Source organism: Pieris brassicae, chromosome 4 (assembly GCF_905147105.1).
Source record: "Pieris brassicae chromosome 4, ilPieBrab1.1, whole genome shotgun sequence".
Taxonomy (NCBI): domain Eukaryota; kingdom Metazoa; phylum Arthropoda; class Insecta; order Lepidoptera; family Pieridae; genus Pieris; species Pieris brassicae.
Genome location: NC_059668.1, coordinates 14,124,785 through 14,142,010, shown reverse-complemented (window position 1 = coordinate 14,142,010; position 17,226 = coordinate 14,124,785). Strand labels below are relative to the sequence as shown.

General features: G+C 31.9%; 1 protein-coding gene across 2 annotated transcripts in view; it reads right to left on the bottom strand.

The window, feature by feature from the left end:
- Nucleotides 1-17,226, bottom strand: part of LOC123708587 — a 74,986-nt gene that overhangs the window by 2,014 nt on the left and 55,746 nt on the right. The gene's annotated exons all lie outside the window — the stretch shown is intronic.

The following is a 17,226-nucleotide window of genomic DNA, read 5'->3' as shown; positions in this document are numbered from 1 at the left end:
ATTCTTAGTCGATTACGTTTTCAATAGAGTTTTTTGAAGTTCGATTATGCGATGGGCGACGAAAAAAATTTCTGCAAAACTTTTTATTAAATTGTGTTTTTTATAGTTTAATATTTTACTAAATTTGAATATACAAATATTTTTAGTTGAAAGTTACAATAAATTAAAGCTAAAGCATGTCTAATTTATCCTTGAAGAGGTCAGAAACCCATGACCCCTGCCACCCCAAGATTACATTTCACCTCTTCCGGCGAAGCATCAACCGTGAACAAATGGTTGCGTCAACCGAAGATTTATTTGTTTTCTTATAACTTTTAACATTACCTACATTTCTTGCGCCAGTAAGGCAATTATAGGCGTCAATATCTCATAATTAACTCAGACATCAATGCTACACGTTCTGTCAATTACTAAACGATTTGACAAATATAATTACAAGGTATCCTTTCCATTCATAACTCGTAGTTTACTTTATTAGTAACCATAGCAGACATATTTTGATTTGATGAAACTGTTATGTCGTATTCATTAATTCTCTATTTCTTAATGGTAATAATTTCTTAATACAGTTTATTGAATTTCAAACCCGCCAGGAATTGTTACTTCTGTCTTTATGGAAACAGTATAATTATATATTACAATACAATAAGTATTTATTTATTATGATTGTTCATAATTGGTGTAATTTGCAAATCTGTGTGTCGGTTAATAAGACATGTAATGTTAGCGACGCGTAATAAATTAAAAACAGACCGGCCTATCTTCACGTGAATCATCCCGGTTTCGCATAGACTAAATAATGAATTTAGTGATTTTTGACCAGCCTAGATCTAAATCCTTTAACCTTAACTTAGGATTTTTACCGGCTTCAAAACACGAAAGATTTACAATTCGGCGCGTATGTTTCATTATCAAAATAATCTGTAGTGACTTTCAAATGCAACCTTCTTAACGAATATAATTACCTACTTACATTATTTACTTTCGAGTCCCAGTAATCTTGGTCGCGAGATAAGTTTAACTTTCATGTGTAGTACATAAACCAAAGATAATTCGATATTGAGAATAAGATTTTGTAAATTATATCAAACGAATCGTGCGTAACAAAAACAGCTCTCCAATCGTTATGAAACAATTCGCAGCTGCGTCAATTGGACTCAATTTAGTTATTTTATTTTTAATTTAGGTACAAATATTATTTCCTGAATAAAAGATAATCATTAATTCACTATTCGATTTCAACTATTGTTTTCAGAAAATAATAACTTGATTTTCAAATATCTGTATTATATTTATCAAACAAAATGTTTACAATAAAACTGTTACTAATTTAACAAGTTGATTTCATTTAAATTATATATATTTTGCTATTACCTTGGTATGTTAATAAATGTTGCGGTCGTGATAGTATAAAAATCAAATTACGATTCTAGAATTTTTTTGACATTCCATACTACAGTATTTCATAGTTGCAATGTTCTAAAACTAATTAAACAAATAAGCCTAACTGGTTTGAAATTTGAATTACAATTTTGAGTATGGGAATCATTTCATTATCATTTAAATAATTTATTAATACTCGAGCTTCGTACTAGGTACCTATTGGTTTTAAAGCTGTATATATATATATATATATATCGTTTTTAATAGGTAATGCCGTATCTCTATTTTTCATGGAAAAAAAGTCGTCAAAACATAAGGTATATGACCTAAAACAATTGAAATAAAATGCGTAGCTAATTTACGTACTTGTTGTCTCAACTGAATTCTTCATAATTAAACTAAATTCAACACCATGCCATGATATTATGGTCCAATCAAAATTAAATAATTTATACAATTGCCGGCCTTTTAAAATGCAGAACACCAAAACTAAGCTCAACAATTACGTTACACATATTTTTACAGATAAAAGAATTGAGACCTAAATGATTGCCAAGTTCTTTAATAAAGTAAGTGAGGATCTCCTTTCTAACCATATTAGTAGGCTTCATTTATTTATTTTATACAATCCAATCCAGTAGGGCTACAACTCTATATGGGTTTGGCGCCAGATTCAAAGTCAGATTTGGGACATGGCGGTTTCCTGACGATGTTTTCCTTCACCGAACGAGCGAATGCCGGATGCGCACATAGACAGCAAGTCCATAGGTACACAGTCAAGGATTAAGGATGGGAGTCGTACGTTGAAAGCACTAGTCCAGCACTGCTTGTTTTATATAACTTATTTTAATATCTGTCAAATTTATCTCCTATCTCCTTCCTACCGGAAACGGTCAGCGCTCGGTACATTACATAACAGTTACATCACATGTAATAACATATGTAAGTAACGGTCAGAGCCTGTCCGATGACTGATGACTCTTTGAGACTGTTGTGTCTAGCTGTTCCGCAATCTGAGCTGTCCTACTTGTTTTCTTTTCCTATATCTATGTATTTAAAACTATTAAACAAAATTCTATTATAACAAAATAAGTTAACGCGAAAAAATGACAAAGCAAACCGTTAATTTAAATAATGCAAAGTTGAATGAACAATTAATCCCACGGTAGAAATCGACTTTAACATTTCAAACGGTTAAGAGGTAATAAAATTTTAAAAATTGAGATAATATTAAATAGGGTTTCAATAATTTAATTAAAAGCAACAATACTCTCAATGATAGTAGCGTAAAAACGACACACAGTCTTTACACATATCGAATATAAAATAAGAATTTGGAAGCTAGATAGGTACACAGATCCATTCACATACTCATACATTCACACTTACTTAAGGTCTTACACAACGTTTGTTTAATTAGATGTACTAAGTTTTTTAAACAATTGGTTGGTCATTCACCATGTGTTATGATATCGTATTGTAATCTAGTTACCCACAACAGAAAGGCTAATGTGGGGACTAGCATTAGATATTTTGTCCATATTTCCCGATAAGAAAAAGTTTTATTATTATGAAATAAAGATATGGACTTGGATTTGTTTGATAAAAAACAAGAAGATATACAATTACGAAATGCTTTCACTTCGTAAGATCGTAGACTTGTTATGTCATATTTAGTTTTTTATAAGGATAACGTAATTACCTGGGAATATTTAACATTGTAATTGGTTCTTTGTTATCGTCTTGTTTTATCAAGTTTTGGATTTAATTACTTAATTCTGTTTGGTAAATATCCCACAAGTTATACACTAGACGATATACGCCGTCAGTGATTCCTACATTTATTAAATGTACAAGGAAATATAGGAATCGGTATTTTTCTTAATATATAAAGTTCGGATTGGCTTATAACCAGAAACATCACATTTCCAAAGTCATAATGTGATCTGTGTTCGCCATTGATTGGCCCCGGCAGGCCTAATTAAATAATAAAACATGATTAAAATTAATATAATATTTGCAGAGAGTTACGTAACCCAACGTTAGTTATGTTACATATAAATATTTTAGTTACTAATAAAGCGTAAACAAAATGCAAACAATCATCACACTTGAAGCCAATACGAGCCCTTTAGTTTTTATCACACTTATAAATTGTATTTTATTCTCGTTTCCGATAATGTCCAATAACATAAGTGTCATTTAGATTTATGAACCGAGATAAGCCTAGTTTGTCTTCGTTAGCGTCGCAACCCTTCTCCCCTAATTATGTATTAGTTATTAGCTCTTGTTTTAAACATTGTTTCCCAGCTTCAAATAAAGAGTTTTATATGCAACAACCGTCACCGAACTCAATATTATATTTTCAAATAAATATTTATATTTTCTATAATTTTCATAACACAATGTACACAACCTACGTTACATTTAAATTTTATAACTAAGTCAATATAATTCTTTGAGACACAAAGATCGCAGATAATTGGAATATAAAGAAAATCGCATACAAACAGTTGCATGCGTCAAGCTAACGGAAGAACGAGGACGTAAAGATAAAGATTCTGTAATCAAATGAAACTTATGATTACGTAGTAAGCAATAACGATTAAGTATGCTATCGGGTCGTGATAATTCAAGACTGAGGCAAGGAAATGAGCGGATGGTTCGAAATCAGGCGCACAGTCAGTAACTCTTAAACGGCATATATTTTTAACAACTCTTTTGAGACAACCAATGTTAAGGTATACCGCCACAGAAATTTCTAATAGTATGCAAATGCATGGTCAGCAACCTTTAAGGAATTGGCTCGAGCTTTTCTTGAACTAGCGTTACTATGAGTTATGGTCGTTGTGAAGAAAATAAGAAGGAACTATACCTGTACCATATTGCCTTGAGACTTTACATATTGCTAACAGGCTATGTTGGTGTTACGCCCCGAGAGTATAGCCACTCTCTTAAGCATTTAATTTCCTTGCATATCAATTCATTATAGTTATACGTGAGTGGTCTATTATTAAAAGCACCCAGGAACCGTACAATACCCGGATACAATACTTAATATCAATTGAATATTGAATTGTAGATAATTTCTTCGACATAATTGTGTGCAGTAGTTCCTGCCTTTCTATCCATATGTTACAGGTTCAATAAAATTAATGTAATTACGTGATATAAAAAATCTATGGCGCTACCACCTTTCTAAGGGGATTTTAGTATCTGTTTCATGATCATTTGTTAATCTAATCTTGATTACTGAAATGCGTTAAAAATATTTTTTTTTATGCAAAATTAAAGAATTCGCCGTATTTTATATATTTTATATATCATATTGAATCTATTAATTGTACAATTTATTTCCAAAATTGAAGAAGTCGAAATGCTTACTGGTCGGCTATGGCCGATATGTTTTATATAAATTTGTAAGGAGACGGTCCAATTTATTTTAATAAATAAAAAAATAGATCAATGGCGCTACAACCTTTTTTAGATCTAGAACTCAGATTTCTGTATTTATTTCATGATCATTTCAGCCTCCTGTGCCTGACACACGCCGTCGACCTTTTGGGTCTAAGGCAAGTCGGTTACCTCACGATGTTTTCTTTCAACGTTCGAGTGAATGTTAAAATAAGCACATGGAAAGTCCATTGTTGCACAGCCGATGATCGAACCTACAACCTCAGGGATGAGAGTCGCACTTTGAAGCCACTAGCACAACACTGCTCTTATACGTCATATATAAACTGTCTTTAATTTGCAATCGCGTGAGAATAATCATCGGCTATCTTAAAAGTTTAGTGTTTTTGAGTAAAATTATCGGCTAGTATACAACAGACATTTGCTCTGCGGATGCTGTATGAGAACGTTTAAGGTGTTGTGGTTGCTTCACTTCATGTTTGCAGAGGCACGCATCGATTAATTTTCGCAACAATTCGAAAGCGATGCTCGTCCTTAGTGCGTCAAGCAGCAAAAGCATACAGGATATGTTAGCCAAAATGATTTGCAACAGAAAAAGAAGCTCAGATATAATAAACTCACACAATTAATTAATTGACTTTGTCTGCTAACTAATTTTATTATTATTAAATAAGTATATCAAACATACAATGAGGATCGCAAGTATAGTGGACACCCAAAGGGCGAAAAACCGGTGCGTAAGTAGGTAAGCTTTCACTGAACTGTCAATACTGCCACGCAATAAACATCGCGTATATTAACGAGTTTATTGTAATTTTAAGTTATTTTTATCGACATTAAACACGAAAATACCATTGGTTATTTATAAACAACCTAATAATAGCAACGTTGTATGGACAGAAATGTATTAATATTACATAAGATATTTCTTGTAAAGTATTTTAAGTCATTGCTTCATACAACCAGAAACTACCTACAGTTTGACCTAATTTAAATTACGTACACACTCACTTCGCTGGCTCTGCGACCCAAAAAGTGTCTTGGCCTCCGAAATGAGAATCATTCAGCGCAAATTAAACTAAATTTATTACTTTAAATTATTTACAGTACTAAAAAATAAGAAAAAAATCAAAATAGAGACAGGCCATTGTTAGTCCTCGAGCCAATGACCGCATAACTACGCATTAGATCGTCATTATTCATTCCATTCACAGATTATTATAATTTCTTTATTACGTCTTATTAAACATCATTTAGTAATTATTTATATAGTAATAATTTAGGGCTGATATAATCAACTATAATACATATTTTTTTATGTATTATAGTTGATTTTGTAAACAACGGTATAAGATATACAGAAATTGTAAATATATATTTCTTGTAACTTATTAGTGTTGCTCCACTATTATCCACTTTAAAGGCAGGAAACGCAATCGCGGAATGTGATTTATACATCCACCGCATATTAACACCTATGTGATATAAAATACCAATTATTAAAAGACCGACAACGCACTTGAGAGGCGTCTGGAAATGTGAGTCTATATGGGCGGCGGTATCGCTCAACACCAGGTGAGCCTGCCCTCCTCCCCTTTGTAGTATAAAAATTCAGTTTTACCGAATTACGTTTATTTACGTATTTCAACAAGGTTGAGAGGTTTTACGTATTTCAAAAAGAAAAATAAAAACAATACTTGCCGAAGTGACGCATTTCCTACTAAATAATTTCCTTAATTGTAAGCGATAGCTATAACAATATTAATTCGAAAATAAACTGCATAATCATACTTGTACTTCCTTAAGTGTAATTTTATGACTGATCTAATTTTGCAACCAAAATTATATGGCATATAAATATTTATTTCATTAACCTTAACAAATGCTTTTACTGTGCTGGATACATTTGATCACGGCAGTATTGCGATTGTTCTTGACTTGTTGGATTACTTATATATTCAAGTAAGATATATATATGTATTTATCTTACTACATACATCACAAATCCTTGATATATAAAGTTATATTTATCCACAACAAAGAAAGATAAATATCAATAATAGGTACGAAAGCATGAAAAGAAGAATTAAATTAAATATATTTTTAATTTAGGTTAGGTTTAAGCAAAAAATCTGTTAAGACAGCCGATTGTTATTCTCACGCGATTCCAAATTAAGACAGTTTACATTTCATGTATAAGAGCAGTATTGTGTTAGTGGCTTCAGCGTGCAACTCTCATCCCTGAGATCGTAGTTTCGATCCCCGGCTGTGCAATAATGGACTTTATTTCTATGTGCGCATTAAGATTCGCTCGAATGGTGAAGGAAAACATCGTGAAGAAGCCAGCTTGCCTTAGACTCAAAAAGTCGACTACGTGTGTTAGGCACAGAAGGATCATCTGGCAACTGATGAACTGGAAGGCACTGATCATCTACTTGCCTATTAGATTGAAAAATCAGGAAACATATACAGAAATCTGAGGCCCAGACACAAAAATGTTGTAGCGCCACTAATTTATTTTACGAAAGCATGAAAATATAAAAACAGAAATTACATACAAAGACAAAATAATTACATCAAAGCTTTTGAATGGCTTGAAAGCAATATAATATTTAACGATTTCAGTTGAAAACTTGGTAAAAGCAAGCTAAAACGCAATAGATTCGTCTTCAAAGATGAGAAAGATTTTTCTATAAAGATGCCGCTGAAGGCCATTTTACATGTGTATAGACATAGGTGTCCACGAGATTACATTACGAAGGCAATTTCACCTAATGTGTTTACTGTTTGTCGAGACACGACAAACACGACTTCATTTGCTTACCTAATATAGCAATCTAACTTTGTATTCTACGGAATTTCATATACCTATGTAAGAAATAAGAAATATTGATATGTCGACTTGTAGGTGAAAATATGTATTATAAATCAACTAAATTGTCAAGTAAAGTAAATATACATTCTCGTCTATTTAAAAGAAATTCTTTTTAAATGTTCCGCCTTCTTCAGCACCAAAACATTTCTGTTTATGCTGAGAATAATATTATAGAAGAATAATATATGCGTAAAGTTGTTTGGGATATCGCCCTGCTGTGTGACAGCGATTTACGACGTGATATTATCTGAAATGAAATTTAATTTCTTGTTCAGTGTCATGACCGCTAAGTCATTGCCCGGGTGTGATTAGTTATACAGACTTTATGGAGAAGATATAGACGAGATTCAAATTTGTATGCAGCGCAGTAAGCAAAGTTTCCGATGTTATTATAACAAACATTTACTAATGTTCTGCGACTCTATTGGAGATGTCTTATTTATATGCCATGTTGGACTAATAATGGAAAATTGAATTTGACTAGTGAAAACAAGATAAACTGATAATTTATGTAAATAATAAATAATGAATCAATTTACTTTGCAGAAATATATTTTCTGTCTCCATTGAGAAGCCTACCTTTCTCTTCTGAAACGAGACTGCGTTAACTATGACTCCCGTATATCAAAATCCAATACATTTTTGAGGTAACACCGGATTCATTCGCGTCTGGTTGTTGATTCTTCCCCTTATAGCAGCCCCATTGGAGAGTATTTTTCATTTTTCACTTGTCACAGATTATATACGTCTTAAGTAAAGATATAGAGCGGTGACCTAATGGTCTCAATGTGTGACTCTTGTCCCTGAGGTCGTAGGTTCGATCCCCGATATGCACCAATGGAGTTTTTGTCTATGTGCGCATATTTAACAATCGCTCGTACGATAAAGGAAAACACCTTGAGGAATCCGGCATGCCTTAAACCCAAAATTCGGTGTGTCAATCAAAGAAGATTGATCACCTACTTGCCTATTAGAAATGATCATGGAACATATACAGAAATGTGACGGCCATATCAAAGACGTCGGCAACACTTTAATCGTTGTAGTCGTTATTATTTTATTCCTCATAACGTGTAGAAATTACGCAGTTAAAAGCATATAACACATATCTAATAAAATTTTAACTGTGTACTAAAGATTTTAGACGAATTGCTAGCAAGTAATTTTAGTTTGCTATTTTTACATGACCGACTCGGTCCAAAGATATTATGTCCGTTATATTTGTAAAAGACAATTTTGAGTTTTTTCGAGATGAATCAAGTCTGACGCTCCTCGTCTCCACCACACCAAGGGCTATACGCCCGACCCAGTACCTTCCTGCATTAGCAGGTTGCGACTAACTACACCGCTAGCAGGGGTCTGCCAGAACTGGCCAATGTCCGCCCCAAAGAGGAGCAGATAAACACAAGCAATGAGAGTTATTTTTTATAGGATTTGATCCCCAAAGCAAAACTCATTACTTGAAAATGTTTCGTGATATAACTCATTCAAATGAATAAAATTCAAAAGAGTGCTTATAATTCTCATGGCCAAACATTACTATACGAAGAATGAATTATAAAGTTTTATAAATGATAAAAGAATTCATTAGGGAAATCCCTAGAACACGAATTAATATTTGTTCTATCCTACTAGGAACAGTCTACGTGCTAACTTGGAGGCCGAAATTCGATTCAATAGTTGTTTTGTGTGAACTGGATTTGGTTGGCTGATCATCAACTTAGCCATACACTTAAATAATAATAATATTAATAAGAGATTTATTAGTATCCTTTTTTTGTTGCTTTATAATTACTCGCAAACTTCGAGCCAGACAGTATTTTAAATAATGGCATCAATTGAAATAAATGGTAGGGTAGGTACATTTCTACATTAAATCTTATTAAGACAAAGGAACGTTGACAATAAAGACACATTATCTTGTTACTTGCTCGTTTAATGCACTTTTTAACACATTATAGTCAATTGTCCTGTAGTTATACGGTCAATAAATTCTAGTTAGGGCACGAATAAGGCAGCTACAAACCAGAATACAAAAAGCTATTTTGTCCTTATTTAAAAGACTATTGCAAAAACAAAAAGATAATAATTTGAGTACATGGGATGCTGATCCATTTTATGACAGTATCCATGTCTTCAGACGTAAGATGCTGCAGCCACTGTTGATCCGCCACCAAAAATAACAATTGTAAATTTAAAAAATATTACATTTTTAAATTAATATATTTTTATTTCTTAATATTGTCTTTAATTCTTATTGTATAATTTCTTTTCTCTCTTATCATTTAAATGTTTCCCTTAGATGTTGTGTATACTTGTCATTGATGCACATTGTTTTTATATTTAATGTAATAGAATATTTTGGATCGCAATAAATTTAGTTTCTAATTTTATCACGAGGGGTTATTACTTCAACTACATTTGCACCAAATATTGTACAATAATCCCTCCCATAACACAGTAGATTGGTTTCGCGTTTTCGGAAACGCGTTGTAGTATTCGCGCATAACCCGCTTTTATGACCCCATATACCGCGTTATATGTCACGATACAAATGGCACGTATAACGTTAAACGGGAATTAAATTTTAGAAAAAACTATGTCATAAACGCAATATGGGGGAGGGGATATATGGGAGAATACCTGCTGATCTTTTATATTTCAAATCTTTAATATAAAAAGCGAGGACTAACAGAAGCTTTAGGGAGTCGTGTAATATCATCTTCCTCTGTGTTGCTGTCTTACCAAAAAAAAATATTATATGAGTAAGCTATGAAGCTATATATTTTACAGTACAATAGCTACTCTCGAAATACTGTCAAAGTAACGCCGAAGACGGAAGCTAGTATTAAATAGCCAAGAGTCAAACTTGTTTTTTTACAATTTTATTGTTTTTGTTGAAGATTTTATAAGGATAAGCACATAATGAGTAATTGATACCAAATATGACAAACAGGATGACCAAGATCGCCGAATATGGCAGTGCCGACGATACGGTAACGACATACACCAATCAGTCATTACTACAGACTGGATTGTTGAATTAAACTTAATTCAAAGCCATTAAGCTGTAAGCTGCAGTAAAGGGAGGTATAAGGTTTCGAAACAAATATACGAGGGGAGACCAACGCAAATTGTGAGAGTACAAACTACTAGTTAATAGACAGAAATATAATGTAATTGCATTAAAATCTATAAAATAAACTAGACAGTAATCAGTGTTATAATGGTAGTAAACGTCTACGTCCGTCATTTAACAACTGAGCGATTTTTAAGGCACTTTTTCCCGCGCAACATCAGTATGTGGAACCAGCCCACCAATGTATTTCCGAACCAATTCGACTTAGAGTCAAGAAGAGAGTGTACCAAATCTTAAAAGGCCAGGCCACTTGTAACCGTCTGGCAAAGTCAGTGTCTATGGGCAGCTGTATCACTTACCATCAGGTGAATCTCGTGCCCGTTTGCCCTTAGCTACATAAAAAAAAGGAATAAGCTAAAACTTTTATATGAACTTCCCAGTTTTATTTTTATTGATTTATGTAAAATTAATTAAGCCTTATACTAAGTAGCATATGTTTCGATTTCATGGAAATTTATACCATCTAATGAATCCAGTCAATTCTGTAGACAATAAATGTTCATCACATTGATTTGTTAGGGAAAACACCGCATACATTTTGGCAAAACTAAGGTCATTCCCATTTGGCGCCTAACATTATGATGCTAATAATAAAGCTTTTTGATTTGTTAGCATATTCTTAACCCAAATGAGGAAAACGTCTAGACGTGTTACCTTTATGTTCACATTTAGACACGCTATATTAGTTAGGAGGATTACCTGAAAAGAACAAAGCATCATTATAATTTGTTTTAATGTAATATTTGTATTTGGCGTGAAGAGAACGTTACTATGTTTGAGTGTACCTTTCACTAGCTTGAAGACTAATTATATCACAATGGCTAATAATTTCTCGGGTACGACGTAATATTTAAAAAAAGGAAACAAAAGACGACAGTATAGGTCACATAATTTGATGAATTTACACGCTGATGCATAGCACGCCTAAAATTGGCTAGACATGATATCAAACAACCCGTGAATAGCATATTAAACTTTTAAGAAGCCAATCTTATCAATTATATAGATACAACTTTGAGTACAGGTATGACATATTCAAATTAAACATTATCTATGTTTGGCTATACCCGTTCATAAGATCAAAACGCGTTTTTAACAACAAATATAACGTAAAGTTGAGTTATTGATTTTTAAAACAAATTTCAACGTATAAGCACGATTAAAATTAAAATTCGAATTTACTAACCAAAATATTACCAAATTAGGTTTTAAAAATGCCAGTTTCAAGAGGTTAATTTCCAAGGAGTTGCGATAAGACGCGCGCCAATTCTGTGGTATTTCAAAACAGTTTTTATTATCTGTGGCCGCGCGACGCCCGGCTTACGTGATAACTTGACTTGATAAAACAACTTGGTTTTGATTTTGGCGCCGCGATTCTTTAATTATTATACTGATATTAAAGGTTTACCAATTAAAACCGTCTATAAAACAGCACATAACTAATCATTTAAATACTAAATTAAATGCTTCATTTATTTTTTATATTATGTAACAATAACATCTAATACGCCTAGTCATCGTACTATAATATATTTGGTTGAATTTGCAAAAGCATGTATATCATAAAGCAAAGATCGCCCAGTTTATTTTTTATTCAAATTCATAGTCTAAATATGCTAATTAATTCTAAATAAAGCTAAATTTACATCATTGTTCCTTAAGTGACGTAGGACTTAATTGATAAGTCAGTAACACTTTTTTTTAGTCTGTGGCATTCGTTATACGCTAAAAAATAATATGTTCATTTTAAGAAAAAATAAAATCGACTCCTCAAAGCACTAAAAAGTATGAAATAATAATATTGTTTATTTAGCCTCGTAATTGTAATAATTAAATGTCCCTAACTTTCTAAAACCCTCCTCATCAATCAAGCTATTTGCTTTAAATTCTGTTTATTTGACACCTCGATCCGTCTATAGACAGACGGAGAGAAGTTGTGCAAGAATGTATAAGAACATACAAAAAATTTTTTTTCGAAATGATAACCTCCTTAAGTTTTGTGAGATTTTTGAGGATTTTTTTTTTATTTTATGGCCTGGTAACGAGACTTTAAGCCAAGTCTTATTTTCAGTTAGTAAATTTCCCTCTTTTTGTTATTTTCCACGTTATTCTAACATTCCTTGTTTTGCTTAAATCATTCCCATGGTATTTTAAACGTTTATTTAGTTATAATAATCTAATTTCTACTACTGAATAATATTGTGTCAGAATACAATCAGACAAAGACAATTAAAAATCTTATTGAACCTATACATTAGATCGCAGGTCAAAATTCCTAATGGTCATATATCATAACCATATATGGAAAGTCGATGTCACTGACCCAGTGAAGCACATATTTTTATGACAATACACTTACGTAATGTCATATATACATATGTTATGTTTTATGCCGACCTTACAGAGCAACATATCATAAACTGCAAAATTTCATAAGTTTAGTAAAGAAATTATTATTCTACATCTCAGGCACGGGTTCTAAGAACGGAACTAGGACGACACACAAACTTAAATTTAGTTGTAAGAGCTGTCAAAACATTGTTTCTATTTAAAGTTTGACATATTTGACAGTGACTGCAATTATGCCAGTAGATTTATTTATTAAAATTGACGGCACGGTGGAACAGTCTAAACAATGGCGAATGATATGTTCTGTGCCCTTTTATCCGTACAACTATTTTGTATAGATCGTAGAATTACAAAGGGAAGTATTTTTAATGTGGATCGCTTTTATTAACTTTTATAAATAGATCTTTATTAAATTGAAACTATAATTAGTGATGGCATTTCAAAATTTTATTAAATTAATGCACTAAAAATATTATAGGAATTTCGCCTCACTCGGTTTCGCAAGGTTTCACATTTAATTCTTCACTGTTGATATCCCAATACGAACTTTTATTAAAATATTGTATGTAATTAAATCGCTTTTCGAATAGTTAACCAATACACATCTAATTAGATATAATTACTTAGGTATAACTAGATGCAAATTGTACACGTAAATATACGATTATGCGCAAACCAATGCCTAACCTACATTTGTAAACAACGCAGCAAAGTTATTTATATGCAATCGCATAATGAGCATTGCGAGTACCAAGTATTGTTTACCTTCACGGTTACACTTCTGGACTGATTTCGTGTATCTTACAAGGACAGGCGTCAAAATATCCAATACTTATCTTAAGGAAAGATTTGTATTTTTTAACCGATTTAAATAATTACTTCAACATTAGAATGTTAATTTACATTAAAAAGCCCGTAATTGTAATGATATATATTCTTATCCTTTGACAGTTATGATTTTTCCACTGGTCTTGATTTTTTCTATGTCTTATATCTATTATCTATTATCTTCTATCGAATTTTAATACACACATTTTATTAGTTCTATCGCTGACAATATTTTATAGGTCTGTGCCTCAGATTTCTGTATCCGTTTCGTGGTCATATGTTTCTTCTGTGCCTGTCACACGTCGTCGAGTCTTTGGGTCTAACGTATACCGGTTTTCTCTCGATGTTTTCCTTTACCGTACGAGTTTTGAAGCAGTATTAATAATATAAAGCTCAACTATAAACAAATGAATGCCTTTACTTACAGTGAGTGGCAATCACGCGCAGGCGCGGAAGTGGTCCGGCGCCGCGTGACCACGTGACTTCCGCTTGCTACCAACATGTACTACAAGGCTTCCTATGAAGCCATAACTTCATTTGAACGGGAAGAATTAAATCAGGCTAAGTTAAGATCAGTGTAACCACTAAGCTATGATGGCCCAATATTTTATGACGTGATACAATTGTAATTAAATAATCTTGAATTAAGAATAACAAATACATACAATTGGCTCCTACGCGATAAAAATTTACAGAAAATAAATATAAAATAAAATATTTAAAAAACAAATATTAAATTATTTTATTTAAACAAAAATAAAAATAATTTAACTGACAAGCAGAAGACAATTGTATGTATTTGTGTTAATGAAGATCTTTAAACCTTTAACCTTAATTAAAGCTTATGTATTACTATTATATTGTTAATTAAAATGTATATTTTTCGATTTCTGTATATATAACGCATATGTTATGTATACACCTTTGCAGGTGAGGGTTGCAAACCGTAAAGGGTTTAATTTGAAGAATCATTACTGCGATTTAGGATTGAAAAATATGAATCCATTTTGTATTGAACTAAATTTAATATTTGATATTACACATTGCGTAATTGCTCGTCTCAACATTCGGTAAGTATTGCAACACCACAGTGACCTTTTCATTATAAAAATATTTGCAATTTCGGATTTTAACACACTGACACCGATTTAGGCGGAAGGTGTTTGTTTACGTAAGCAATAAATGTCACCTTCTTTGTATTTAAGTACATAGGTGACCGCACTTTCTTATGTTATGTGGCACAAATAATATTTTACGTGAAACGGAGGACTTTTTCAACGACTTATATAACGTAACGCAATTGCAACTCATTTATTCATTTACGGCAACATGGCAAACAATAATTATAGATTAACGTACATACAACTACTAACAATATTTTTTTGTACTTGAAAAATAAATGTCTTCCCAAAGGTATCAATATATATATATATATATATATATATATATATATATATATATATATATATATGTATATAGCATATAAGCGGAATCGGTGACTGCTGGCAGAGTACAGTTTGCGAGCTTAATATTTAATCACTTGCAATAAAGCCACGTATACCTAATGAAGAAAATAATTATCAGTTAATAGTAAATACACAAAAACAAAATGAACAATTTGAGAATACAAACTTCAGGTTAAGGTTGAACTTGCTATGTAATTAAGCTAACTCAACTTTACTTTAACTAATTAAATATTTTAGTTCCAGTCAATAATTATGTACTTATGTTCTTTACCAAACATCGCAGTTCAGTTGTTTAAATATATATTTTGATAAATGTATGTAGTAAAAGTTGCTGCTGTGTACGTTATCTTAATCAAATAAATAATTATACCATAGTACCTGTAACATACACTTCAACGCCTGCTTTCAATAAAATACCAAAATCGAGTTCACTTTCTCTCTCCTTCCGAATGCAAGTGAAATTATTTCCTTGTTGTTATTTTGTGTACGTTTCGCGAAACTAAACGATTTGGTTTGCAGATCTCGGAGATCTGAGACGTGACAGAAATATTCATGGTTTGTAAACATTTCCAAGAACTTTGGGACTTACAATGCCTACCAACCTTCTGAGAAATGCAGACTGTAAATAGAAAAACACGGGTGCTGAAATATCTAATAGTCTTAGATATTATTTTTCCATCAAGTAACTTCCAGCATTGCATGTTTCAACAATGTTAGTAAAAAGTTTTAGTATTTACAAAATGGCCAAATTGTTTTGTGAAAAGAAATCCTTTAAAATTTCAATTCTAATTTTAAATTTATATCACCCACCACTTCTGTCATTTGCATTCCTTTTTAACAAGTGTTTTATTTAAATATAGAATGGCAACGTCCGAATACAGATAAGAAAATAATATATATATATATATATTACGCGTTGGATAGAAGGTAAATGAGCGAGATAAATTATTACATACCATTTTAATTAGTCATAATAAATTGCGTTAATAATATTGGATATATGCAAGCGTTTCCTTATACTTCGGGTTATCAGTAACCAGTAAGCCCGTTTATTTATGTATCCAATAATATAAAATAAAGTATGTCTGAAGTGTGACGGCCGCGTCTGTTTGCTGTATGAAAGCGATAATCTCAAAAAATACCAAATGGATTATGAATTGTTATCAACATAAATAGCATGATTTCTGATGTATAAAGATGATTTAGATGTATAATTCGTTATGGTTTTATGTAAATCAAATATGACTTTTATTGGTGAAGAGTTCGCAAAAAATCTTGCAAAATTACACGAAATCAATAATTATAACAAACATTATCACAATAATTCCAATAGCATGTAAACAAATCCACTTTTGCATCTGTATATTACGTCGGTTATGAATTACGAATTATTAGTGCATGACAAATGTTTTGCAAAACAACAACCGCCTTTTTTACTAAGCCATGTAGTCAAAAACTCGTGACAAAATTTTTATTCAAAAATGCACTCACCCAACTAAGTTTATAACAACTTTATTTTGAATTTAGAATGTGACGTCACATGGACCTCTGAGAAATGGCAATAGAAAGAGGTTCATTCTGTTCACAGTTTTAAGGATTCTTAGCCAAATGTTTTACGGTCTGAAATTGAACTTCAAATCAAATACTGTTCGATTAAATTATTATTGGATATGAAATATTATTAGCCTAGAATATTTTTTATACATTTTGTATGAAGTAAACAAGGTTTGGTAAATTTAATTGCCTATAAGTGTTTGCCGTTTATCTTACAG